A 26,055-nucleotide genomic window follows, 5' to 3' on the forward strand; every position below is an offset into this window, starting at 1 on the left:
AAAGAAACCTCTTGAAATTAATCCTACCTCAAATACAAACCAACCCGTCCAGAAAGTTAGCTTCACTCAAAAAACTATTTACACAGAGTTAATAAGACCAAGAAATAAAACAACACACCATATAACGAACCACCAACGAATACAACAGTGAAGGAAAAAAAAACACTTTTTAAATTTTATTTTTTATTTTTTAAACTAACTTCTTTTATTAGCCAGAACAAAAGGTTTTGCCAGGACTGTAACATCTTCTCCTTCTTCTCCTTCTGAAATGTCCCTTCTCCCTCCCAAATTCCTTACAACTTCTGAGTTTAAATCCAAGTGGCGCTCTGCAAAATTCGTGCACTTGTGAGTCCGATGCTCCTGTCAGATTCTCTGTCTCACTCCACATCTTCTTACACTTTCAGTCTGAACGCTGTCCTGCCCTGATGAGTTTGACAGAAGCATTGGCACATGTTAAGAGAGCATTTCCCTCCCTGCCTCCCTCCCTCCCCAGAGCTGGTTTCCTTAGCGCATTTCAATCGATCCCAGGCCGGAATGATGCGCGCTCACCTCAAGGCTCACAGCAAGCACGCAGCAGCTCAGGCTGCCTTGGCTCCAGGGCTCCGTGCCTTGGATAGCTGAGAGAACTTCCGATGAGCCTCTGTTCCAAGACATTGGAATGCAATTTCCCTGTGCATTTGGTGGCAGCTTTGGGTCCCTCTGGGGGACGGCACCCAGCGTGACCCCCGCCCCTCGCCCGCCCCCCACCTGCTCCTGCACCGCCGTGGGGCTCCCTCTCCTGGGCACCTTGGGGTGCCCCCAACGGCATCAGAGCCCCGAGCCTTCACCCCCCCTTTCCCTGACCCCCAAAGAAGGCTCAGAACGAGTCCGACTGCCCTGGACAGCAGCGCAGCGCTTCCCCCAAGCCCTTCCCACACGTGCATGGCCCCAGCAAGGGATTCTGCTGCAACAAGAAAGGGGGGGCAGCCCCCAGAAGGCTTGAGGTTCCTGCCCAGCCTCGCTGTCACGGGCCAGGGGCAGCGAGAGAGGGAGCGGCACAGACGGCGGGGACGGCCCGGCACGGAGCGGGGGCCGCTCTCAGCGCGATGCCGGCAAAGCCGCAGCTCCGGCGCTGTCGGCCGCGCTGCTTGAGCGGCACGGGGGGATCCGCCGAGAGCCTCCGGCCCCGCGCGGGGACTCCCGCAAGGGCCCAGGGGCGCCGGGCTCCGGCCCTCGGGGCTTTATTCTCCGGCAGCCCGAGCCCCGCGGCTGCGGGGCAAAGAAGGAAAGGGGGCACGGGAAGAGAGGAGCGAGAGCAGGGCACGACAAAGGGCGGCGAGGGAGCTCGGGCTGTGCAGGAAAGCGGCACGGGAAGGGAAAGCCCGGGACGAGGGTACACGGAGGCTGGGCACAGGAAGGAGACAGGGGGAACAGAAGGGAGTAGCGGGCTAGGGACAGGACAGGAAGGAGCCGGCTTTGCGGGGGGAGAGGGAATGGGGGAAAGGGAGCGAGAGAAGGCGAAGACGGGGAGAAGGAAGGAGGGCTAGAGAGAGGGACAGGCGGGGAAGCCTCCCAGAGCCCCGGCTGCACCCCGAGCCCGGCCCGGCGCCTCGCCCTGCCCGGGATGCTGCGGCGCTCGGCGGAGCTCGGCTCGCTCCGGAGACGCTCGGCTCCAGTCGGCTCTTGGCGCCTCAACTCGGCTCTTGGCGCCTGCATTCGCCTCTTCGGCCGAGCTCGCCTCGCTTCGGCCCAACTCCCAGCCGCTCTGTGCCTTCGGCGCGCCTCGGCTCCGCTCGCCTCGCCTCGGCTCCCCGACGGCGGGCGGGCAAGCGCCGCCGCCTCCCGTTCAGCTCGCCCGGCTCGGGGCTCTCCCGCTGCCGCGTCCCGCGGGCGGCCCGGCCACGGCGCGGACACGACCGGGAGCGCGGGCTCGGGCAGGAGCTCATTAGGCTGGGAGCGCACTGGCGCTAAGCAGCGCGCACGAGAGCAGCAGGCTCGCTTCGCCTGAGCTCGGCTCGCTTCGCTTCAGGCAGCCTCGGAAGCCTCGCCTCGGTTCGCTCGAGGCCGTCAGGGTCGGCCGCTCTCGCCTTGCTTCGGCCGAGCTCGTGCGATTCCCCCGAAGGCGGCGGCGTTCGGTTGTGGTTTTAGAAATATCCTCCTCTATCGATTGGATCTCTCTACAGTTAGATTTATATTTCTAGAATACTTCTATTAATCCAAACAAAAACCCCATCTCTAACCAAATAAATACAAGAAAACACCTTCTTTTAAACGATATCGAAATATTTTCATACTTTGTATAATTATATTCACATTTATATTTATAGTTTCTTTTGATGCAATCTATTAATAATTATCTATAATATCTATAAAATTCTAGACATCTATTTAATATTATGTATTGCATCTACTGCTGCAACTGATTTTTTCTTCTAGTTTTAAACTTTCTGTATGTATTTATATTTCTAGACTTAGATTTCTACCTTCATATTCTTTGTATTTATAATTTTTATCATCAAAACCTTGCCTATTGACAAGTAAAAAAACCCGCTTTTTTAACGACTTAAAAATATTTTTATATTTATAATTTTCATATTTCTATTTATAATTTGCTCTCTAGTACGTGATAACATACCTGCTCCTGCACCGCAGTGGGGCTCCCTCTCCTGGGCACCTCGGGGTGCCCCCAGTGGCATCAGAGCCCCGAGTCTGCACCCCCCCCCTTTTCCTCTAGTTAGAAACTACACTGGAACTTTTTTCTGGAAACAAAGACATGACCTAAATCCTCTCCCCATGTCCCAGACAGAGAGATGTTCAGTTCTTAGTTGACTGGGCAGCAGTTTCTTCAATAGAATGATAAACAATATGGAAACGTTTTAGCTACAAGCAAATAGGCAAATCGGAACAAGGTCCTGGTGGCCAGCCACTGCAGTTCTTCTGAAGCAATTTTTTAAACAATCAAATACTGATACCACAAAAATAAAGCAAAAAGCTGACTACTGGCTAAGGAAGAAGGAAAAATTAACTTTTGACAACAACAACAACATTCCAAGGACACAGGCTTTTTTCCAATCTCATACCTTATTATTACCTCTCTTGGGAATTCTCATCGTGGATCCCAAAAGGAATAAATCCCTCAGAGTGTCCTAAAGCACAAAGTAGCACGCTGGAGCTCCTCACACTCCCAGGAGGGCAGCACAGCGTGCACCGAGTCTGCAACAAATTCTGCTCAGTGAGGGTCTGCAAACAAAGTTTCCAGTGATGAACTGAACTCATTTTCAAGGGACGCTTTCTAAGCACAGAAGCACAACAAAGAACAAGCAGAAACAATCCTTACAAACACCTGCGAGTTTTATTTAGCATGGATGCGACTGATTGCCACCCTATGGCTTCTCCCTTGGGTTTGTCTTAGGTTCAGGAGGATGATGATGCACACTCTGCCTTCCCTGAACCCCCACAGCAGCCGAGCGCTGCCCAGCGCGTTCAGACCATCGGGAACTGGGTCACGCACACCCGGATGGGCCGGAGCTGCTCTGCTGGAGATTGGGGAGACGAGAGCAGAGAGGCGCTGGCCCAGGCGTCGTCCCAGTTCTATTGCTGTGTGCCGAGAAGGAGTTTGCTCCCAACAGCTGCAGCCACCCTCAGCTCGCTCCCGTGGTGAGTATCAATGGCACACAGAGGCAGCCTGAGGAAATAATGGGCTGGGCTCTAAGGGCTGGGACAGGCTCTGATTTTTTGTTTTGTATTTGCACGATGATCGGTACAACAGGGCTCTGATGGATGACTCGGCAGCATGCAATTAAAAACTCCTCCGTAGGATTACATGGACTTGTAGGAAAAGACAAAAGCCCATCACCCTTCTGAAATCTCCTTTGAATCCCAAGCACGTGGATTGTCACCGTACTGCAGCTTCCAGGTTTTCAAAGCAGCTTACTTCTGAAGGCCAGGAAACATTTATTCCTACAGAAACAATGGGCAGCACCCGGGCTAATCTAAGCACTCCTGTTGGATAGGGGATCTGCCAGTGTGCCAGTCCAGCTTAAAGCAGGCTTTACGCCAGTCTAACGTCCCCACTAAATTCTTCCCCTATCTCCTGACACCAAAATCTTATTTTTCCCTAAAGCTTCGCATCATTAGCAAATTCAAAGTAACATGTTTTTTTTTTACAACATTCAAAAATGTCATGCTGGACTGAACTAGAGAGTAATTTTCAAATATAAGCTTAGCAAAGTCTGAATTGACTTGTCCAGAGAGAAAACCTACAAGTGAACACCTACACCTGCCTAAAGAGACCTAACGAGCCCCTGGCAGCCACCGGCATCAAAGCACAGTGGATGTTTCTAATCCAGGGGAAGGAGAACAATATCACCTTTTGTTCTCTCCAGTTTGTTTCCTTTGCAGTCCTAGTTGCTCCTTATGATTTTTACAGTCTCTGTATCTTCTCGGGCAGCGCTGAGTCTGACGACCGGGATACGAGAGTCCTTCCCTGCCCTACGGAGAGAACCAGGAAAAAAAGTTAAAAAAAGAACAGGGCAGTTTGAAGTTAATACCTCCGACGAGAAGCAGCACCCGACAAACAGAGCAACGGTGAACAAAGCGTGACACCTCCCTGGGGACAGAAGACTTACAAACTCTCCGGGATTTACAATTCCAGTAACCAAGCCCTTCAGCACAGCAGCCAAGTGTCCCATTAGGTGGTGCTGCACCAAAGAATGATCCAAGAGGTTCCAAAGAGTGAAATGCACGTTATTGTCCAAAGACGTAAAATCTTGCAAAATAACAAAACTACAATAGATCTAAACTACATGGCAAGAGTACAAGTGTTAGCTTGAGGAGCTGGAACCATCCAGGTGAGCAACTGCTAACCGGATCCTCAACAGACTTTGAGGAACCCTTCAGGATACAGAAGGGTTTTCCCCAGCAATGTCACAGGCCGAGTTTTGATAGAAGTGCACTTGCCAGATGCTCAGAAATGTCACCCATCCTCCTCCGGGTGTCCTGAGAGAGCTGCGAATGGCTCTCACCTGGTTTGAGCTGGTTCTGTAAGGGCTCAGGGTGAATTTCACCAGATGCAACCAAACTGGGCAACACCCAGTGGGACAGAAGGAACCCAAAGCTTGTTTTACCCAAAGCTTGGGTAAGCAGAGCTCCAGCAAATACTGAGGAAACGGACAGAACGGGGTAACAAATAATAAACATACCTTTTTTAACTTGCCTTTTTTTTTTTTTTTTCAGATGAGCAAAACAATTAAGGAGAAGGTGGAAAACTCACCGTGACTGAACATTTCATCACCTGTAAGCTGACCATCCTTAGCATAGAGGACTCCAAATTTAAAATTCACCGATCCCTGGAAAATAAAACCAAATATTATTTGGTAAACAGTCAAACAGAAGACATAAAAATTTGTTTCCTCTAATCTTTGCATACATCCTACACATTAGAACATACATTTTATACCATCTCCTAATACATAATGATTTACCTTTAAACTTTGATAGTATAGCATAAAATCATTAACTTAAATTGGTGATCTATTATTATTTAGTTGGTGCTTCAAGTTATTTTTGCTGTCAGGTTCAAAAAAACAGGACTTCTTTTTACTGTAACGAGCAATTGATTTAGAAGTCATCAAAAGCCCATCAAAATACAAAGCCGTATTCACCGGACGGGTCTGTGAGCAAGAAGTAGTCAGGCTTGTACTCACCTCTTGCCCTTCAAGAACCAATAAATCCTGTCAACAAAAACAGCATCTTTAGCCCCCTCCTATTAAAGATTCTACAAGGATGATGGTTTTATTGGTGTTTAGAAGTTTGGATTTGAAATGGCCAGTTCAATGGATAAAGAGACAGTTTAAGTAGTATTAGATTATTATTATTATTATTATTATTAGCTACTGGAAGAAACAAACCATTGGTATCTATACTTAATTACTTCTATTTCCAGGAAATCATAAAGAAAAAGAACCAAACCAAAAAAAGTCACTTCCTACCTTTTGTATCTCAGGATGAAAAATGTCTCTTGGGCTCTTCTCCAGTTTCTCCAGACTCCTGGCACTGAAATGCAAATGAACGAGTGCTTTATAGGAGGGCAAGTGCACATTCCAACCCCGAACCCCCAACCGATGGCAGTTACAGCGCTTACAAAATGAATCCTTCCCAGAGCCTCTGGGAAATGGAACGGTTTGTGCAACTGCCATTTCTTCCCCAAAATACTAACTCCCAACACTTCCTAAACTGAGTTTGCATTTTAAAAACAGAAATTAGGGAGACTCAGGGTGGAGATCAGGTTGAAATTGATTTCCTTCTAAAGCACAGGGGCTCTGTTCCATCACCCTTCACTTGGGCTCCACACGGAATCACGGGGAGCATTTTAGGAGGGCTCAAGAACCAATTCTATTTCTCTCTTTTTTCTAGTTCTCTCTCTTCCTAAATAATTCAAGGCAAGTCAAATGAAAAAGGACAAGTTCAGCAGCAAATTCACACTTTTTCCCTTTGTCTGCTCAAGAACAGGCTTTAAAACCACTTCTTGCTGCCTTCAACGGTTAAGACTTGCAAAACGGTTTCGCAAGTTTGATAGGTTTATCATAAAAACCACAGAACGCAAGCTCTGAATGACAGGAAAAGGTACACAGGCAAATATCTCAGCTGATGGTGGCTTATTTGCAAACACAGACCTTAACGGAGATTGCACGGAGAATGTTTCAGTGGGACTCGAAGGGAAAAATATTTTCTGAGTACCCTGTAAACAAGAAAAGCTAGGATATATTACAGGACATACCCACGTGTTCTGCATATTCAAATAGGATTATCAATAAAAACATTTAAGAAGGAAGAAAACCAAGGTAATTTTACTCAGCTATATTTACTGCCGATTTAGAGGGAAAAAAAAAAAAAAAAAAAAAAAAGTGAACCAGAAACGCCTACAGTAGAACTTTAAACCAATTGCTTGGATAAAAGCAGCTCATGGAACATGAAGTAGAAAAAAAGCGAAACCAGTATCAGACCTGCCTATTTTCTTACCATTGCACAAGAAAATCCGACAAGCGGTAGAAAGTCACTGCCTAAAACCGATCCTAGGATGTAACCGAGAACAATGGAGGCATTTGCTAATCTAAACGGAAACCTTTTCCGGACCCTAGTGTCAAATCACACGTTTTGTCTCTCAGCAGCTCGAGGCTGGAGAGCATTTCCCCTGGGGGTCGGGAGGGCAGGGCCACAAGGGGCTGAGTTTGCCGATCGCACCTGTGCCATCAGAAGGATCCTGCCCGGCGCTCCTTGCGCTCGCCATTCTCCGGGCCATCGCTGTGTTTTACTGCTCAGCGATGCCGCTCCATCCGTTTGCGTGGAAGAAAGAGCCACGAGCACTGAGGCACTCAGCAGCCGTGTCATGCCAGCGATGTCGAGCGCTCTCTGCTCGCAAGGCTGAGCCCGCCGCGGAGCCGCCTCCGCAGCCGCTCGTCCGCCCCCGCCCGCAGCAGCGGCAGCGGCCCGAGGGAGACGGCTGCAGCTCGGCGGCTCCCGCGCCTCCGCCAGCCCGAGGGCAGCCGCCGCACAGTGACCGCGGCAGCGCCCGGCGCCGCTCGCCCGGGGCGGCTCCTGCAGCTCCCGGCCCGCGGCAGCAAAGCACCGCCTGGCGCTCCGCCATCGGCGGGCGGCAGCGCGCCCCGCCCGAGCTCAGCCCCCGCCACCGGGACCGCTGAGCGAGGCCGAGGCACCGGGCGGACGCCCCTTCCGCGCCGCTCGGCTCCGTGCGGGCGGCCGGACGGAGGCTTCGCCCCTCCAGCGTCGCTGCCGCGGCTCCGTCCCGCGCGGCACAGGCGCCGGGAGCTCCCCGCGCCCAGCCCGCTCCCCCGGCACGCGGCCGCCTCGGGCCGCCAGCCACTCCTACGGCGCGTCGGCCGTTGCGTCAGACGCCGCGCTTTACGGCCGCAGGGCCTGCCGGGAGTTGTAGTCTCGGACTGACAGCCACCGCTCCGTTCTCCGCCACTGGGAGCTGCGCTCCCGCCAGGGGATCAAACGGCTCCTTCGCTCCTGGGCGCGGAAGCACCTTAGGCAGCACCGCCCCTCCCGAATGTCCTTTCTTTTCCACTCCAACTCTTTTTTTCACTCTGTTTTTCACCCCCTTTTCCACTTTGGCTCTTTCTTTTTCACTCTCACCCTTTTCCTTTTTCATTTTTTTTCTTCCTTTCTCTTCCTCCTTTTTTTTTTCTTCCTTTCCTGTTTCCTTTTCTTTCTTTCGCTCTTTCTTTCTGTCTTTCTCTATTTCTTTCTTTCTCTCGCTCTCTTCCTGTCTCTCTCTTTCTTTCTTTCTGTCTGTCTTTCTCTATTTCTTTCTCTCTCTCTTTCTTTCTTTCTCTCTGTCTCTCTTTCTCTCTGTCTCTCTTTCTTTCTCTCTGTCTCTCTCTCTGTCTCTCTCTCTGTCTCTCTCTTTGTCTCTCTTTCTTTCTCTCTCTCTTTCTTTCTCTCTGTCTTTCTTTCTCTCTCTCTTTCTTTCTCTCTGTCTCTCTTTCTGTCTCTCTTTGTCTCTCTGTCTCTCTTTCTGTCTCTCTTTCCGTCTGTCTCTCTTTCTTTCTTTCTCTCTCTCTTTCTTTCTTTCTCTCTGTCTCTCTCTCTCTGTCTCTCTTTCTTTCTTTCTATCTGTCTCTCTTTCTGTCTCTCTTTCACTCTGTCTCTCTTTCTTTCTTTCTTTCTTTCTTTCTTTCTTTCTTTCTTTCTTTCTTTCTTTCTTTCTCTCTTTCTCTCTTTCTCTCTTTCTCTCTCTCTTTCTTTCTTTCTCTCTGTCTCTCTTTCTGTCTCTGTCTGTCTCTCTTTCTGTCTCTCTCTCTCTTTCTTTCTTTCTCTCCGTCTCTCTCTCTGTCTCTCTCTCTGTCTCTCTCTCTGTCTCTCTCTCTGTCTCTCTCTCTCTTTCTTTCTTTCTCTCTGTCTCTCTTTCTGTCTCTCTCTCTGTCTCTTTCTTTCTTTCTTTCTCTCGCTCTCTTCCTGTCTCTCTCTTTCTTTCTTTCTGTCTTTCTCTATTTCTTTCTCTCTCTCTCTCTTTCTTTCTTTCTTTCTTTCTCTCGCTTTCTTTCTTTCTTTCTTTCTTTCTTTCTTTCTTTCTTTCTTTCTTTCTTTCTTTCTTTCTTTCTTTCTTTCTTTCTCTATTTCTTTCTCTATTTCTTTCTCTCTCTCTTTCTCTTCCTGTCTCTCTCTTTCTTTCTTTCTTTCTCTATTTCTTTCTCTATTTCTTTCTCTCTCTCTTTCTCTTCCTGTCTCTCTCTCTCTTTCTTTCTTTCTCTCTCTATTTCTTTCTCTATTTCTTTCTCTTGCTCTCTTTCTGTCTCTCTTTATTTCTTTCTCTCTCTCTTTCTTTCTTTCTTCCTTTCCTTTTTCCTTTTCTTTCTGTCTCTCTTTCTTTCTTTCTTTCTGTCTCTATTTCTCTCTTTCTTTCTCTCTCTCTCTCTCTCTTTCTTTCGCTCTCTTTCTGTCTCTCTCTTTCTTTCTGTCTCTGTCTCTCTGTCTCTCTCTCTTTCTTTAATTCTTTCTCTCTTTCTTTCGCTGTATTTCTAATCTTGGCTTTCCATTCTAGCTTTAGAATAAAAAAAAGCAGCAGTAGAAACGTTCAGGCGACTGGGGAGTGCAAAAAACCCCAAAACGGCAATGATTTTAGGAAAACTATTTCCTCCATGGGAGCCTGAAATTTTCTACAGCTGCAGGTAACATAGAGCTTTTATTTCTTCTTCTATATAGATTATACTTTATACTCTATTTATACATCGCCCCCTGCCGTCTGCTTTGTCGCACTGCAGGCACAGCGCCCCCTGCCGTCTGCATGGGCGCACTGCAGGCAGAGCGCCCCCTGCCGTCTGCTTTGTCGCACTGCAGGCACAGCGCCCCCTGCCGTTTGCTTTGGCGCACTACAGGCACAGCGCCCCCTGCCGTCTGCATGGGCGCACTGCAGGCAGAGTGCCGCCTAATGACGTCAGCCCGTCGACACGGCGCCCCGACCAGGACACGCCCACTCGGGCGGCCGTTGCCATCTTGTACGGCACCCCGTGTCGGCTAGGGCGCCGCCAGCCTGTACGGCACAATTTTACGGCAGTCGCGCTTTACGGCACCTTTTGCGACAGTCGCGCTTTACGGCACCTTTTGCGACAGCCGCGTTTTACGGCACCTTTTGCGACAGTCGCGCTTTGCGGCACCTTTTGCGACAGTCGCGCTTTACGGCAGTTTCACGACAGTCGCGCTTTACGGCACCTTTTGCGACAGTCGCGCTTTACTGCACCTTTTGCGACAGTCGCGCTTTGCGGCAGCTTTACGACAGTCGCGCTTTACGGCACCTTTTGCGACGGCCGCGCTTTACGGCATCTTTTGCGACAGTCGCGTTTTACGGCACCTTTTGCGACAGTCGCGATTTGCGGCAGTTTTACGACAGTCGCGCTTTACGGCAGTTTTGCGACAGTCGCGCTTTACGGCACCTTTTGCGACAGCCGCGCTTTACGGCACCTTTTGCGACAGTCGCGCTTTACGGCACCTTTTGCGACAGCCGCGCTTTGCGGCAGATTTACGACAGTCGCGCTTTACGGCATCTTTTGCGACGGCGCGCTTTGCGGCAGTTTTACGACAGTCGCGCTTTACGGCATCTTTTGCGACAGCCGCGCTTTACGGCATCTTTTGCGACAGTCGCGCTTTACGGCACCTTTTGCGACAGTCGCGCTTTACGGCTGTTTTACGACAGTCGCTCTTTACGGCACCTTTTGCGACAGTCGCGCTTTACGGCACCTTTTGCGACAGTCGCGCTTTATGGCATTACCCTTTATGGAACTTTTATGGTACTTTACAGCACTTTACGGTTTTTATTTTGTTTTTAATCTATTTTTATTTTTTTTAAATTTTTTTTTTTTACTTAATGTTTATTTTTAATTTTTCAAGCTTTTATTTTTCTAATTCTATTTTTTATTTACTTATTATTTTTCATTTTTCTATTTCTAAAGCTTTTTTTTTTTAATTTTATTTTTTATTTAATTTTAATTTTTTCTATTTCTAAAGCTTTTTTTTTTAATTTAATTCTTTAAAAGTTTTTCTATTTTTAGGGCTTTAATTTTATTTTTTAATTTTATTTTTCAATTTTTAAAACACTTATTTTATTTTTCTAGTTATATTTTTTATTTAATTTTTATTTTTAATTTTTATATTTATAAGGAATTTATTTTATTTTTTTATTTTATTTTTGATTAAATTTATATTTTTTTCTATTTTTAAAGTTTTTATTTTTTTTTTTATGTAGTGCTGCCCAGACCAACTCAAGCTGGTGATTGTGGTGGTGTTTGAGGGTCTTGCATTACGGCACTACCTTTTATGGAACTCTTACAGCACTTCACAGTTTTTATTTTGTTTTCCATTTATTTTAAATTAATTTTGTTTTTTTACTTTTATTTAATTTTTATTTTTAATTTTTCTATTTTTAAAGCATTTTATTACATTTCATTTGGTGCTGCCCAAACCTGCTGTAGTGCATTTTTATACTTTATAATACTTTGAAGTCATTTTGTTTTGTATCCCCATATTTTTCCCAAATGGTTTATCCCAAACTGTACCCCCCTCCTTCTCCCTGTGTTATCCCTCTCCCGGGATGAGATCATCCCCAAACCCCGACCCTGGCTCTCTGTCAATCACTCAGCCTCCCATCCCCTCCATGCAGAAGTTTCGGTCCAAGTCGTCCAGTGATCAGCCAGAGGCCAGGGGTCAGCCCCCCGAGCCTTGCCCCATACGCTGTCCTGTATGTCTATGCCCCAGCATCCATCCCTTAGGGTCACTTAATGGTTGGTAAGATGTTATCTACTTTGGGTTTCCACCTCCCTTTAAATGTAACCTTGGCACATCTCCCTGGGGCTCTTGGCAGGAGGCCCCTGAGGTGCAGGAGCTCCTTTGGGACTCCTAATAAAACCTTGGATTAACCCCTGCTAAGAGTCGGCCCTTTCTCTTCTACCGCTGTCTCTGGTGTCTCTTGTGCTACACAGGGGCCCAGCCCAGGTGCCCTCAGTTCCCTCGGGGCACACACAGTGTCTCCCCCCAGCCCAGGTGCCCTCAGCACCCTCGGGGCACAGACAGTGTCTCCCCGCTCTCGGCCGTGTCAGGGCTGCCCCCCGGTGTCTGCCGACTCGGGACCGGCCGAGGGTTACTGAGAGGCTCGCACAAACCCGCTCGGCCGCTGATTGCGGCGGTGTTTGAGGGTCCCCAGGACGAGGGAAGAGACAGGAATCTTGACTCCACCTTTCAGAAGGCTGAAATATTATTTTATGATCTCTATTATATTAAAAGAAAATGAGATAGTAGAACTATACTAAAAGAGCAAGGAGACATCAGAAAGCTGGAAAGGAATGAATAATAAAAACCCAGGACTGCTCACAGCCCCGACACCGCTGGACCATGATTGGTCCAGAAGTAGAAACACTGCACAGGAGACCAATCCAAGATGCCCCTGTTGCTAAACCATCTCCAGCCCACACTCCACAGCCAGCAGATCGTTATTGGTTCCATTGCTGTTCTGAGGCTTCTCAGGAGAAAAATCCCAGCAAAAGGATTGTCATCAAACACGTCAGCGCCAGGTGATGGCACAGGCAGCATGGGCCGGCCGAGGTCACTGTGTCATCCCTGCCAGCCCAGGTGTCACAGCAAGGAGCAGAGAGCTCACCCTGTACTCACCCTGTGCTCACCCAGCCCTGCCAAGGGACCGGCTGCCAAAACAGAGCCGTGCCATGCATGCCAGTGTCTGCATGGCAGAGAAAGGACATGAAAAGCCACCGAGGAAGCTGCCACCTCCTCCCTGAGCTCTGCCCTGCAGGCCGGGCCATGGGCAGCCACTTTGGGAAGGCTGCATTTGCTGCCCATCAGCTGCTCTGTGTCTGACAGGAATTGAAATAGCCCAGGTTTGGGTCGGTGCTGAGCAGAAGGCAGTGAGGAGAAAGGGAGAAGGCTGTGCTGCAGGCCAGGTGGATCCAGGCAGAGCCAATTTGGGCAGCAGCCTTGTCTAACAGCATTTCATTTTCCACTTCTACTACATTACATTTCATTTTGCACTTCTGCTAGAACTGCATGTCAACAGCTTTTAAATATCCTCCTCAGTCCCAGCAGCCTGCTTCAAAGTGCTGTGTCTTTATCAGACCATTGATGGTCCTTCTGAAATGTGAGTCTCACTGGCCGCATCTAAACCTTGTGCTTGAAGAGCATTCCTAAAAATTAAAGCAGATTGGGCCTTTGGGGAAGAAGGGGCTGCAAAGCATCTCCTAAAGCATTTTCTACTCCAATTTCATTGTGAGGAAACACACCTGAAGGATGATGCAGGGATTAGGATTGAGACAAAGATGAGTTTGCTAGGTCAATTTTACTTTGAGAGCTTGAGAAGCACAGGAAGCCCAGGTGATGATCCCAGAGGGTTGAACACAGAGGTTTCACCCTCCCGGATATACAAGGGCCTTACCTTAAAACCACTGCTCTCAGCACGCAGCTGTCTCAACGCTGCATTCATGTTTTCTCCTCTTTGTGCATGTGTAGAATTGAAATCCCTCTTGGGGAAGAAGCTTATTCCAAGTAAATTCCTAAACAATTAGCTGAAAAAAACCCTGAAATGTTCTTTCATAGCCTTGTAGATTTTTAAAGCCTTTGACATTTGAAACACTGTTCCCCTGCAAGGCCTTTTCCTAAATCCCAGCTTCTCAGAAGGCCCAAGGGGACAGGGTTGGCCAAGGGTGGAGCTGTTCTGGATTTGTTGGTGGTGCCTTGTAGTGAACAGTGTGTTCAGAGCTGCTCTGCTGGTTCTGCCTATCACTTTGACAGGGAAGGAGGGTGCTGGGATATGATAAATCACTTCTAAATGCTGCTTGCAATGAAAACACTGTGCATAAACCCTCCTAAATGGTGTTAAATTTGTCTGCTATATTTCTTCCCTCCCACCTCACCACTGCTGCTCTAAGATCCATTAGTAGCTCAGTCTTTCTTTGTGTTTTGTTTGACATTTATGCCCAGTTTCCCCAAAGTTTTGGGGGTTCTTTTTAAAATATGATATTGATTTTTTTTCTTGGTTTAAAAAAAACCTGAAATACACACACACACACACTAAAGAAGCATGTCTCCATGGCTCAGCCCTGAGTGGTAAAGGAAGAGCAACAGGAAGGGTGGTTTGCGGTGCTGGAGAAAGTCTCTGCCAGGCTTAAAGGAGCATCCCATTTCCACAGATGGCTTTTTTTTTTTTTTTTTTTTTTTTTTTTTTTTTTAATGGGTTATGGTGCTGGGAAGATCTGGAAAGAGTGCAAGTCCCTCATTCCAGTTTGGATGTCTTGTTTTAAGAAATGTGTTCTTTCAGTTCTTGGAGAGCATAGTTTTGGATTCATCCTCACATCCTCCAGTCTTGGTGGCTCTGTTGGTTTTTTATTTCCCTTTCTCTGCCCTTTTCCCTGCCCTCACTCCCCTGATGGCTGCAGGGGATGTGATTCAGGCACTCATCACTGCTCTGCAGCTGCTTTACAGAGCTAAAACTGACTGGGTCTTTCACCCTCCTCTCATAGCAGTGGTGCAGAGTGAGGCACATATCAGGGCAGGGCTTTTAGCTGTTGTTTTATCTTCTGGTTTGATGTTTCACACATGAGACAGAACCCCAAGCCCCTGCTCACCGTGTCAGGCTAGGCTGCAGGGGAGCACATTGACAGCAACACAGTGGCTGCACCACAACCACCATCAATCAATCCGATAGAAAAAGGGTTTAAGGCCTCTGACAGCGCCATGGTGACTGAGCTGAGCCCAACCTGGGTCTAGCTTAATCCCTGATCTGTGTAAAGCCCTCTTCTGTGCTTTCCTGAGGCTGGGACAGCTGGAGAGGTTGCTCTCCATGAGCACAGGATGGCAGCTGTGGGCTGAAACTCGCTGAGCTGCCTCCCCAGTAGGGGATGGGCTTGTGAGGGATTTAAAAGAAAAAACATTACCATGTCTTTGTCAGTCTGCCATGCTCGCTTAAGCTGGCTGCTGGTGATTTGTAGTATTTTATAAAATAAAAACCAAATGCTTTCCCTTTATAAGGAAATATGCTATGAAGAGGGCTTCAAAGGAAAGATGATTAGTTACTATCCAACTGTTGCTAAATTCATTGCTTGATGGTCCATATACTGCATTTTTTAATGTCACTGATAGCTGATACAGACCATTGCCAAGCTGTTTGATAATTATTTATCAGCCATCTGCATCAGCATCATCTGCATGACCAGTGATGGCCAAAAAGCAGGAAGGAGAGAAAGGGCTTAAGCTGTAGGCAGGAAAGGGAAGGCAGAAACCAAGCAGCAAACAATTGGCACCTGGGCTCCATTGAAGACTAAAAGTGGGAAAAAATGGCTTAATTGAAAAATCTGCCTATTATGTGTGCAGTCTCCAAGGGGAAACAAACAAACCCATTCAAAGGAAGGGAAAAAAAGGCAAAGAATTAAAAAATCCTTGTGCTGTTATGCAGAATTGGGGGGTTTAACTTTTCCCAATCTCTTCCCAGTCTCAGGCAGAAATATTTCTATAACCAAACCATCTCCCTTTTTAAAGCATTTAGCTGGATTGAGTAATTTCTTAAGTCCTCCATCATCAGGACCAGTTTGGGTTTGGCAGCTCAAACACCTTGGCAAGGCCAGGACAACTTCAGTGGTTCTCCTTGTCCTGAAAGAGAGGAGAAAAGGGAAGTTAAGCTCACTGCAGAATCAAAGCCTCCTGCATTTCATCTTTTGGCTTAGATTGCTCACCATGGAGTATGAGCCATAAAAAAAGGGGAGGTGGCACCAAATTGAACTAAAAAGTGCCCTTTCCCAGTGCTTTTATTCCAGACATTCAAAGGAAGCTCATTTTTCTTCTAGCATTCTTTCCCTCATTTTAGCAGAACCATTCTCACCCCAGACCCCACTCAGCAGTTGTTCAATCTTTTGGCACTGGATCTGGACAAAGGAAGGGACACATCTGGGTCATAGGAAAGCACAGAGGGAAACCCTCCAAAACTGGCCAGAGAAAAATGAAATGCAGGAAGACAGAGCCTGCAGACAGAGAAAAATGAAATGCAGGAAGACTTACCTGCAGCTGGATGCTCTTTGCACTGGGCTTCCTTTAAAGGAATGGATTTGCTGCTAAACACATCTCAGGCTCAGATGTGACCAGGGAGAAGGTGGGATGGAGATGAGGAGTCAGACAGGGAATAACCAGGGAGATGCAGGGCCCAGGAACATCAAGGATGGAGAAGAGAAGGAACAGGGATTGTTCTCCTTGTTTAGATCCATCAGTGCTGAGAGCTTGGGAAGCACATGAGGGTACTAGAGGGATGCTGGGCAGGAGCAGAACTCCAGGATAAGGGCAAGTTGCTCCCACTCCAGGGCTGGGCCAGGGAAGGAGGGGAATTATTTCTCTCCCCTTTCCAGTGGGATGCAGGTGCCACCCCATGCAGAGGCAGGAAAACTGCCTTCCAATCAAGGACAAAACCTGCCTGGCAAGCCCAGAATGCCAGCAGCCATTCCTCCTGGATTTCCTGCTTACAGGCATTTTAAGCTTGCTTTGTCTCAAAATGCCCTTTTTTGCCAAGGGCATTCCCATTTCTTTTGGATCCTGAACAGAGGTTTGGAAAGCTGACTTTGATGAGGGAACTGTTTCCTATTTTGATCTGTGTTAACTTGGAGTTTCCCTTGGCACCAAAATCAGCGGGTGAACCCAACCCTTGAAAGGCCATAGGATCCTAACTATCCAATCCCCAATCCCCTCAGCATTGGCTTGTGGAACCTTCTCAGGGTTAATTTAGCAAATTAAGGGTTTGGCAAGTTCAGGATGGAAACAACCAAAAAGATTCATGAAAAAGAAACGGAACTGAGGCTGGCTAAAAGCTGACGACTCATTACAACAATTCAGTGAAAAGGAAGCAGGAGTGATCCTATGAAAAACGCCAATCACTTGTTTTTAAAATTTTAAAAGTCTACCAGTAATTACATGCTTATAAAAACAGTAATACAATCAGAGTACTAATAATTTGGACAAATTAAATTAGGACAATATGAGACAATAGAGACAAAGAGTTACAGACAGTCCGGGTACCTTTTTCTGGGCAGCATAAGCCCGAAAAAGGACCCCCGTTAACAAAGGATTAACCCTTAAAAACAACAGCCCGTTGCATATTCATACATCTCATACATGAGGAATAAATTCCATTCAGACACAGGATTCTGTCAACATCATCAACTTCTTCCTCTGAATCCTAACGGCGCCTTCGAGGCAGGAAGAAGTTAGTTTCTTCTAATAAGAGAGCAATAAATTCTTTTTCTCTGAAAGATTTAGGTGTCCTGTAGCTGCTATCTCGCTGCGAGTCCTTTCTTTAAAAAAAGTCTCCTACATAACAGAGTTTCTATTTTAACATTTTGTTATAACCTAAAACTATATTTAACACGCTATTGAAGAGAATTAATACAGCATTACTTGCTAACACAACGCATATCATATTCATTTTAATATTTGCGAAAAGCCACTCACAAAATACGCATTTTTCACATTTTCAATACTCACCAAGCCATCTGGCCAGAGTTCTGTGCCCACCGAGGACACAGCAACCAGCAGGGACCTTCCTCCCATTCTCCAGCACAGGCTTCTTCCCTCCACACGCAGGGAGCTGCAGACACTCAGGGAACACCGATTTAGTCACAACAGGAGAGGCACAAGGATAATTTGGAACTCGTTGCGACCTCAATGCCGCCCAGACCCAGGAGAAAGCACTCTTCCCATCAGACGGAGCGGGGTATTTCCTGTACCGCCCTCTCTTCCCCTTACCCAAGGCGCATGAGCACACTGCCGCCATCATTGGAAGGGCAAGTGAGTGCCGCCCTCAGCCGCCATCTTGGGTGTGGCGTAAAAGTGACCCTTTTTTGTCCCCCCTTTCCAGTTTTCACCCCTTGCAGAGGCAGGAAAACTGCCTTGCAATCAAGTACAAAACCTGCCTGGCAAGCCCAGGATGCCAGCAGCCGTTTCTCCTGGATTTCCTCTCCGCAATCTTTGGTACTGGCAGAAGCCACTCCCGGCTTAGCCGCCATCTTTGTTGTGGTACCCTTAAGCATCCCCCGCTCCTCACACAGGCGTTTCTCTTGTTGGCTGCCTCAACCCGGTCCCGACGCCGATCCCGCGCTCTCAGCGCCATTTTCTGCTGCTTTTCCCGGCGGGAGAAAACGGTTGGCGGGGTCAGCGGCACCGGAGCCCCGCGAACCGCGGTAGGGAGCGGCGGCGACGCCTCTGCCGGAGTCCTGCCGCGGCCGCCATCTTGAGTGCGGCTGGAGCCCGACCCGGCTCACGCAGGATCCTGGTACGCGGGCGCTTCGCCGTCTTGAAACGGGAGCTCTGTCCCCTCCGCGCCTCCGCCGCCCGCCGAAACCGGCCCCGCCGCTGTCGTTCTTCCCAGCCACCGCCCCGCACGGCGGCCGCTCAAGCCCGGTCGCGCTCCTCTGCACTCCTCACTGTGCTTCACCGCTCCCCTCTGTGCACAGCACCGCTCTGTGCCCACAAGGTGGCAGCACCGCCCCGCTGCCCGGGCCGGGCTGGACGCGCCTTGGGGCAGGCAGGGAACGGAGACCGAAGCTGCCGGGGATTGATTTTGGATTGATTCCCTTCAGCCCCAGCAGCTGTTCCTGCGGTTTAAGGGCACTTGATTGGTTCATTCCTAGGTAAAAACGTTATAACCTGGTTTCAAAACGACTACGCATCTCTAGTCAGAGTTTCCTGCATTCCTGTACACAATAGAATGGATAGATTATTTCCAAATTATTCTTTCCAAATGGTTTTAGAGATCAATTCCAATTCTTTGCCCATACCTATAAAAACGAAAAACTTGACAGGTTTTGGTGTTCTACACCCACCCCTCCGTGTGAATTTTCTGGCAGCTTTTGGTCCCTCTGGGGCAGGGTAACCCAGCATGACCCCCCCTCATTCCCCACTCACCTGCTCCTCCATCAGCCTGGTGTGACCGTGTTCACAGGAGTCTGAGGATGAGGGAAGAGACGAGGAGTTGACTCCATGTTTCAGAAGGCTCGATTTATTATTTTATGATCTATATTCTATTAAAAGAATAGAAGAAAGGATTTCATCAGAAGGCTGGCTAACAATAGAAAAAGAAAGAATGATTTCACAAAGGCTTGTGTCTTGGACAGAGAGTCCGAGCCAGCTGGATGTGATTGGCCATTAATAAGAAACAACCACATGAGACCAATCACAGATGCACCTGTTGCAGCACTCCACAGCAGCAGATAATCATTGTTTACATTTTGTTCCTGAGGCCTCTCAGGAGAAAAAATGCTAAGGAGAGGATTTGTCAGAAAATGTCATGGCTACAGCCTGGCTCTCCCTCCTAGGGACATTGCAGTGCCCCAGATGAAATTAGAGGCCCCAAGTCTCCAGCCCCTCTCGCTCAGCCTTACTTCCTCACCCCCAAAGAAGGCACAGAAGGAATCAAACTGCCCTGGACAGCAGAGTGGTGCTTTATTCAAGCCCTTTCCACAAGTACATTTCTCCCAAAAGGGACTCTGCTGCAAGAATGGGGGGCAGCCCCCAGAAGTTCCTCCCCAGCCCCGCAGTCACAGGAGAGAGGCAGAAAGAGGGAGGGGCAGCAGAGAGGACATAGGAAGAAAAGTAAGAACGGGGTGCAGAATGAAGTTGAAAAAACAACCAAAACCAAAAACAACAACAAAACCTGGGATGGGCAGCATAACAGAGAGGGATTAAAAAAGAATGGGTTTTGGTTCCTCATCTCTTCCTCATCAATTCCCTTATTGGTGACATTCAGCAGTGGTGCCAAACAAGCACAGAAAACAAATGGAAGAAGAAATGCAGATAGTCAGCAGCCACCACCTATCAAAATTCATTTTAAATAGAGTTCAAAGGTCTCTAAGAGCAAGGTGAGGTGTAAATGGAGATACTCACACAGAAGTACTGCCAGCTGCTATTTTCAACATTTCTTCTGAGTTTCATCTTCATTTGTTTATCTCTCACCTAAACAAGAGAAAAAAAACGAAAGAAATGTGACCTTTCAGGCAGACAAAAAATGTGGTTGGTCCTTAAGAAAGCATTTTATTCTGCCTGTATAATAACCTGTTGGGAACAGTAGGAGCTTTTAGCAAAATGTCTCTGTGCTGTTGCAGTTGTTCTGCCACTGTGAGAAATCACAGGCACGGCTGCAAGGCTCCTGCAGCTCACCCTGGTGAGGGTCAGAGACCACTTATCCCTGCAGGGATCCCTGGGAATAATGATGGTGGGAAACGTGGAGGGAGCTGGATAAATAAATACTTGCCATTTCCTTACCAAAAAACCCCTCAAAACAAAGCTATAGAAACAGTTTGCCTCTGAATTAGGAGAATTTAAATTAATTCTTTTAGGTCTGCTTTTGGTTCAACATTCATCAATCTGAATTGGAATATGCATAGAGTAAGTAATTAAAGGTAGCTGAAATTTAAGAATAAATGTCTATTTCCTTGTTCATAACCTACATTGAAACACATTAAAACCCAGTGTTTTGCTTTAGAGCTGCTTGGCATTGACTTCATTCAGTCTTAGACTCATCAGGTTATAAAAACACGGGGAAATATATTCTTTGTTTCATGAAGAATGCATTATTAATTAGAAAGGCATAGGTTTAATCAGAGTCACTGCTGATACCAACATTGCTTGGCTAAGTTCAAAGTACTGACACAAGAACATCGTAACAAAAGCCATGTCCAACAGAGCCTCAAACATAAAGACACAGTTCAAAGTTTTTCAGATGTCCTACAGTTGCTAAGGTATCTCCAGAAAGGTGAGCAAACTGAAAACAGCACAGGAAATTTTAAACCCATTTCTCTTTCTTTCCCCTTAACTTTCTTGTGGGCAAGAGAAAACTCCTAATCCAGGGAATGAAATGTAATTTTCATACCTCAGTCATGAGTAGTCCCCTCAGTTTCAACCAGACCCAGTGTTCAGTGAAATCTTAGAAAGGCTCAGATCAGCAGTATGAAATTCCAATTCTATTTGTGAAAGGAGCTATTTTTTCTCCATTTCCCTCCCTCCCCAACATCAAGTGGGAAAGGCTCAAATTGAAAAATAATTCTTACAAAATTATACTTTGACCTAATAAGTTTGCTACAAGTTGCACCAGAAAGAGAAAGGAGAGCAGATCAGAGGTTATCAAACTCAATAGAAAATCCAGCTCATGCTATCTCCAAAAGCCTCATTTCATTTATCCAGGATTTTTAAAAAAACCCCACATAATAAAAACTTCACATATTTTGTTAAATGCTATCATTTCTATCTGAAATATTAATTATTACTCTGCTTTTCAGAAGTGAATTAGAAAGTTTTCTGCACCCACCTTCCCCAAATCTGATTCTAAGTGCTTGCCAGTTTAATCCCTTAGGAAGCAAAAGCAGCCCCATGTGTCTCAGGATCAATAGAAACTAAACAACAAAGCTTGACAAAGTCTATTAAATTGTCAATAAAGTCAATAAATATTTTCCACTGTAGAGACAGCTATCACCAGCCTGTGAATTTTGCTTTAGTGAAGAATTTTAGGTTTAGTGAAGAAAAAACGAGGTCTTCCTTGCCAAATCAGTCAGGAGTTGTTCTACTCTACTGCCAGTATGGGGTGAGTGTAAACACCACATTCCTCACAGCATCACCCACAAAGAATTCCTCTTGAAAATGAAGGCTGCTTTTGAGTTGGACCCAACAGATGAGAACTCCCTGGTGTAGCACAGTGATGGCAGCATGGCCAGGCTCTGCACTGGAAGGCTGAGACCCAGCAGCAGATTCCTGACCAGATCTCCAAGGCTGAGTGTGCAGGGGTGCTGTGGTACCCCGGCCCCCCTGGCCGCACACTTCCAGCCACCATCACTTCCTCTCAGAAGGACAGGAGAGAAAATAAGAAAAGCAGGAACTGGAAAGCTCAGGCTAAAGTCAGGCAGGTCACTGATGAAACAGAGTTAACTTGAAAAATCTTATTTATCAGCAATTAAAAAGAGTATTATGTTATTACACACTATTATTAGACAGTCAGCCAGCCAGCCTGACCCCAAGCACGCTGCAGCATCGGGGCCAGGCAGTGCCCATCTCCCAGGAGCCGATTTACCCATCCTTCTCAAGGGAATTGACCTGCACACAGTTCCACAGTGGAGCTGCCAGGCTGCCAAGAAAAATATCTCTGGCTAAAATTCAAACCCTAATACATAAACCATATTAAATGAAGAAGGAAACCTGCAGCATTTCATTGACCTTCAGTGCCCTGAGAAGATTACAAATTTCCCCAGATTAAGGAGTTCCCAAAACACAAAGGACTGATTTCTATGGATCAAATGTTAAAAAGGCCTGTAAAATTGGAGTTCTTAGATTGTACATGAAAGAAAGAAAAAAACCCCACCACAACCCTCAAATGCAATTTTAGATCCTTCTTTGAAAATCTGGTATAAAAAGAGAGGAACAGATACAATCTTTCCCTCACATGGAGATTTTAATGAATTAAAACCATTTCAAGTCTGTGAAGAAAGCCTTACCACAGCCCCTGTCAAATAAGATTTTCTTTCATTTTTTTCTTCTCATTACTACTTCAGAGCAGACTAAATAACAGCAAATAAGGAAATTAAAGTTGCAATTCCAGCACCAAGCTCTGGAGTCCCATGTTGCCTGCAAACAACTGCATGAAACCAAGACTTTATGCTTAATACTCTCCAATCCATAGAAGCCATTTATTTGCATATCCTTGGGCTGCTGAAGCTCTAACTTGCATTTCCATTGGCAGAGGGGCCTGATTGCTGCCTTCCCCTGACCCAGATCAGCAGCGTGGACTCTCACTGTCTGGGTGGCTCCTGCTTAGCTGATTAAAGCTCTTGGCTTTCCTCTCTCTAACTCTGCCCTTCCTGAACCCAGCCTGCGGGACTGAGCAGCCCCACACCCTCTGCAGTTTGCATTCCTGATATCTGCCTCTCCATCAGGATGCTTTGCAAACAATTCAGATCAACTGTTGTCTGTGTCTGCCTCAAAGAGCAGCTCTCCGGGTTTTTACTCCTGTTTCTAGAACATTCTCTTTCTAATGCCATGACAGCTGTGTACAAATACAGAGAAACACCTTGAAGCATTAATAAACAAAAGCTGTCACATTTCCTGCGGCCATTTGAGGGTGAAATTGCATGTGTGAATATATTGCAGTTATGTAATACACCGATATGCATATGTTCCAAAGTAAATACATTAAAAGGAGATTATGCAGCACGTGTTTGTTGCCCATTTTAAATTATTACTGGAAGCCAAAGAAAGATTTATTTGATAGCTTCACAGGTCTATCTTCATAATTTACAATGGAGCAACTCCTTTGCTTTCAATTTAAGTGGATTTTTGTCCCCAACAGATTCATCAGCCTGGTCACCAGGCTGATACAGAACAGAGGAGCACAGATGGTGCAGGAACTGATTTTTAATTACATTACTGGACTTCTGATGTGGCTATAACTGATATTCCCAAGTCCTTTCAGACTGTGGGCTAACAGCATCCATCCCATGTCCTGCTATTCACCACTTCCTTATGGCATTTGCAGCCACTACTTCCACACAAGTCAGAGCAAAACACTTCTACTTTGGTGTCATGTGCCTGCTGCAAGGGCAACAATGCAGCCACCAGTTTGTATTTCCTATTTCCCAGGTTAGGATTCCCCACAAGTTTAAAAATTGTAATAAGAGGCAAAGACTCTCCAAGCCTGCTGTACACAAGAGTGGTTAAGAACCCAACGCCTCCAACTTCAACGTGCTTCAAACTTCAGAGTATTGACTTTTTTAGATAATAAAGGATTCTTTAGAATATTATGGATTAAAACTATAACTGCAGGCCTGCACATTGTCCTCAAGTTTGGTGGTATGAACAAGTTGACGGTCTTTGTATCCATCCCTGTGCTTGTCATGATGCAGTTTCTCGACTATCTCCACGAGGGATTTTTCTTCAACCTGAGTAAACTATTTTAGAAAGTTCCTGACAGGGAGAATGGCTGCCTTCCACACAAACCAAAAGGGTTCAGTTTTAAAGTGATTAGAACTTTCTCAGTCTTCAGACCCAAATATGTGTGGCCTCCCTGTAATACAGGAGCCCTTAGGAAAGACTCGCTCTGAAGGTGCATAAAAAACCTTCATTCCATAGCACAGCAAAATTCCACCTGAGTAAAATCTCACTCACTGTACAACAAAAGGAAAATATTTCAGTGGTTGTGCCAGGGACAAGGTGAGGATGCACAGTATCAGGAAGGATTCTACACTTTCAGATGCTGAGTAACTAGAGATAGAAACTCATCATGGAACAAGCTGCTACAAACGGAAAATGTGCTTGGCTGAGGTAGAGTTCAGTCCTTCCTCCTCCTTTCTGGGTCCACTCCTCCCCAGTCTGTACAAAGAGAGCAAGTGTCTCATACAGAACAGGGGCATAGGAGCTTTCTTACTCTGTCAAAATTAACCAGAAAATATGGAATAAACACACTTGCTCTGCAACCCCATTCTGAGATAATCTGTTCTCAGAGGTACTTGCTTCCTAAATTTTACTTTTATTTCTTGGGTCTAAAGAACATTACCACAAGTCAACTTCCCGCTGAACAGTCTGACAGAGAGGAAGAAGCAGCAGTGGTTGCTCTCTGCCACCACATTTTACATCCTGACATATAATCTTATTAACACAGGCTAAAGGATCCTTGGGGAAGGCTGAGAGAGATCTCCCTTTGTGCATCCCGGCAGGATTCTGCACTGGTCAGTACCTCTGCCCGGTGTTCTTGGGTTAGTGGATCAAAGTGACTTCATACCACTGAGGGTGGGCCCTCATTTGTACTCAGTGAATGTAAGGACATGAGCAGCAGGTTAGAAATACACATTTCCAAACAGATTGCCCCACAGGCTTGTGTGAGTAGCTTTATTTCAGGAGCATTATCAGACTATATGGCTGGAGATATCCAATGGTATCTGTGTTATGAACACACTCCTACATGCCTTGAAGAGAGTTCCTAGCAACAGAATATTTTGCATGCCATGTGCAATGGTGACCAAAAAGAAACTTGTCAATGTCATCAAAGCTAAGGGACCCTATCAGCATTTTCAGGAAGCCTTATTAAGATGAAATTCTGTACTTCAGCTCATTGTCAAGCTATTTGACATTTCAGTGTCACATCTAACACTCCTGATCAAGAACATGATGCACCGGACACAGATTTCAGTGAGTGGAAAGACGGGTTTCTGTGCATGAGTTTTCTGCTGGAGAAAACTTGCACTAGAAGAAACTCTGCTGTTAACCTGTCTTTGGATTTAGGTGTCTTTTCTCTGCTTTTGATGAAATCTATGATCATTTTTATAAGATAAAATAGAGAGGCTGGAAGAATAGCTCATCTGAATGCAAATGAGCTCTATCTCAAGGGTTATCTTTTTATTACTCTCCCAGAAAGCAGGACAGTCTGGTTCGAGCCAGGGGCTAAATCAGAAATCACTTGACAATCCACTGGTACCATGGCATTTTAGAATATATTCCTTAAGCTCCAGTGACTAAGGGTGACCCATAAAATTGCACAAGTCCATCAGTTTAGCATCTGTTTTTTACATAAAGACATATGAAAATTTAAGTGTACTTTGTCACCTGGGACCAACTTTTTTCTTGAACATCTACAACACACTACAGTCACAGGCCAGAAATACAACTGCAAGGGAATAGAAATGAAAAAGACTTTTTGCTTAGTGGATCTGGGGTTTTTTGGCTTGCTTTAACAATTTGAGCTCTGCCATGGTGCCAGTGATGCACTATGAATAGCTGGGTTTCCCAAGAGTCCTATGATGTTTATTTAGGTTCCCTGAGGAGATGTAAGTGAAGAGCTAAATCAATCTGTCACACACCATAGAGCTGGGGGTGCACATGAGCACACACCACACACTGAAGCCTTCCCAAAGCAGCAGCTCCCTGCCCCACCTCCAGACCCTAAAGGAGCACCCACACAGGACACCAGAAAGAGCTGATGGTGGCAGGTCCTGTCTCTCTGAAGCCCACACCAAGCTGTTCATAATTGCACCTAAAATGCATTCT

The 26,055-nt window shown here is 46.5% G+C and overlaps 2 long non-coding RNA genes across 2 annotated transcripts; both read right to left on the bottom strand.

Annotated features, from left to right (window-relative positions):
- Window positions 1-3,312: 3,312 nt before the first annotated feature.
- On the bottom strand, window positions 3,313-7,915 carry LOC143696604 (uncharacterized). The gene is made up of 4 exons (XR_013186003.1): window positions 7,222-7,915; window positions 6,654-6,718; window positions 5,970-6,033; window positions 3,313-4,470 (listed from the first exon to the last, which is right to left on the bottom strand). It is a non-coding gene; the product is annotated as an uncharacterized LOC143696604 (long non-coding RNA).
- Window positions 7,916-15,098: 7,183 nt separating this feature from the next.
- On the bottom strand, window positions 15,099-18,643 carry LOC129120163 (uncharacterized). Its single transcript, XR_008534201.2, has 2 exons — window positions 17,521-18,643; window positions 15,099-15,645 (listed from the first exon to the last, which is right to left on the bottom strand). It is a non-coding gene; the product is annotated as an uncharacterized LOC129120163 (long non-coding RNA).
- Window positions 18,644-26,055: the final 7,412 nt, after the last annotated feature.

Source organism: Agelaius phoeniceus, chromosome W (assembly GCF_051311805.1).
Source record: "Agelaius phoeniceus isolate bAgePho1 chromosome W, bAgePho1.hap1, whole genome shotgun sequence".
Taxonomy (NCBI): Eukaryota; Metazoa; Chordata; class Aves; order Passeriformes; family Icteridae; genus Agelaius; species Agelaius phoeniceus.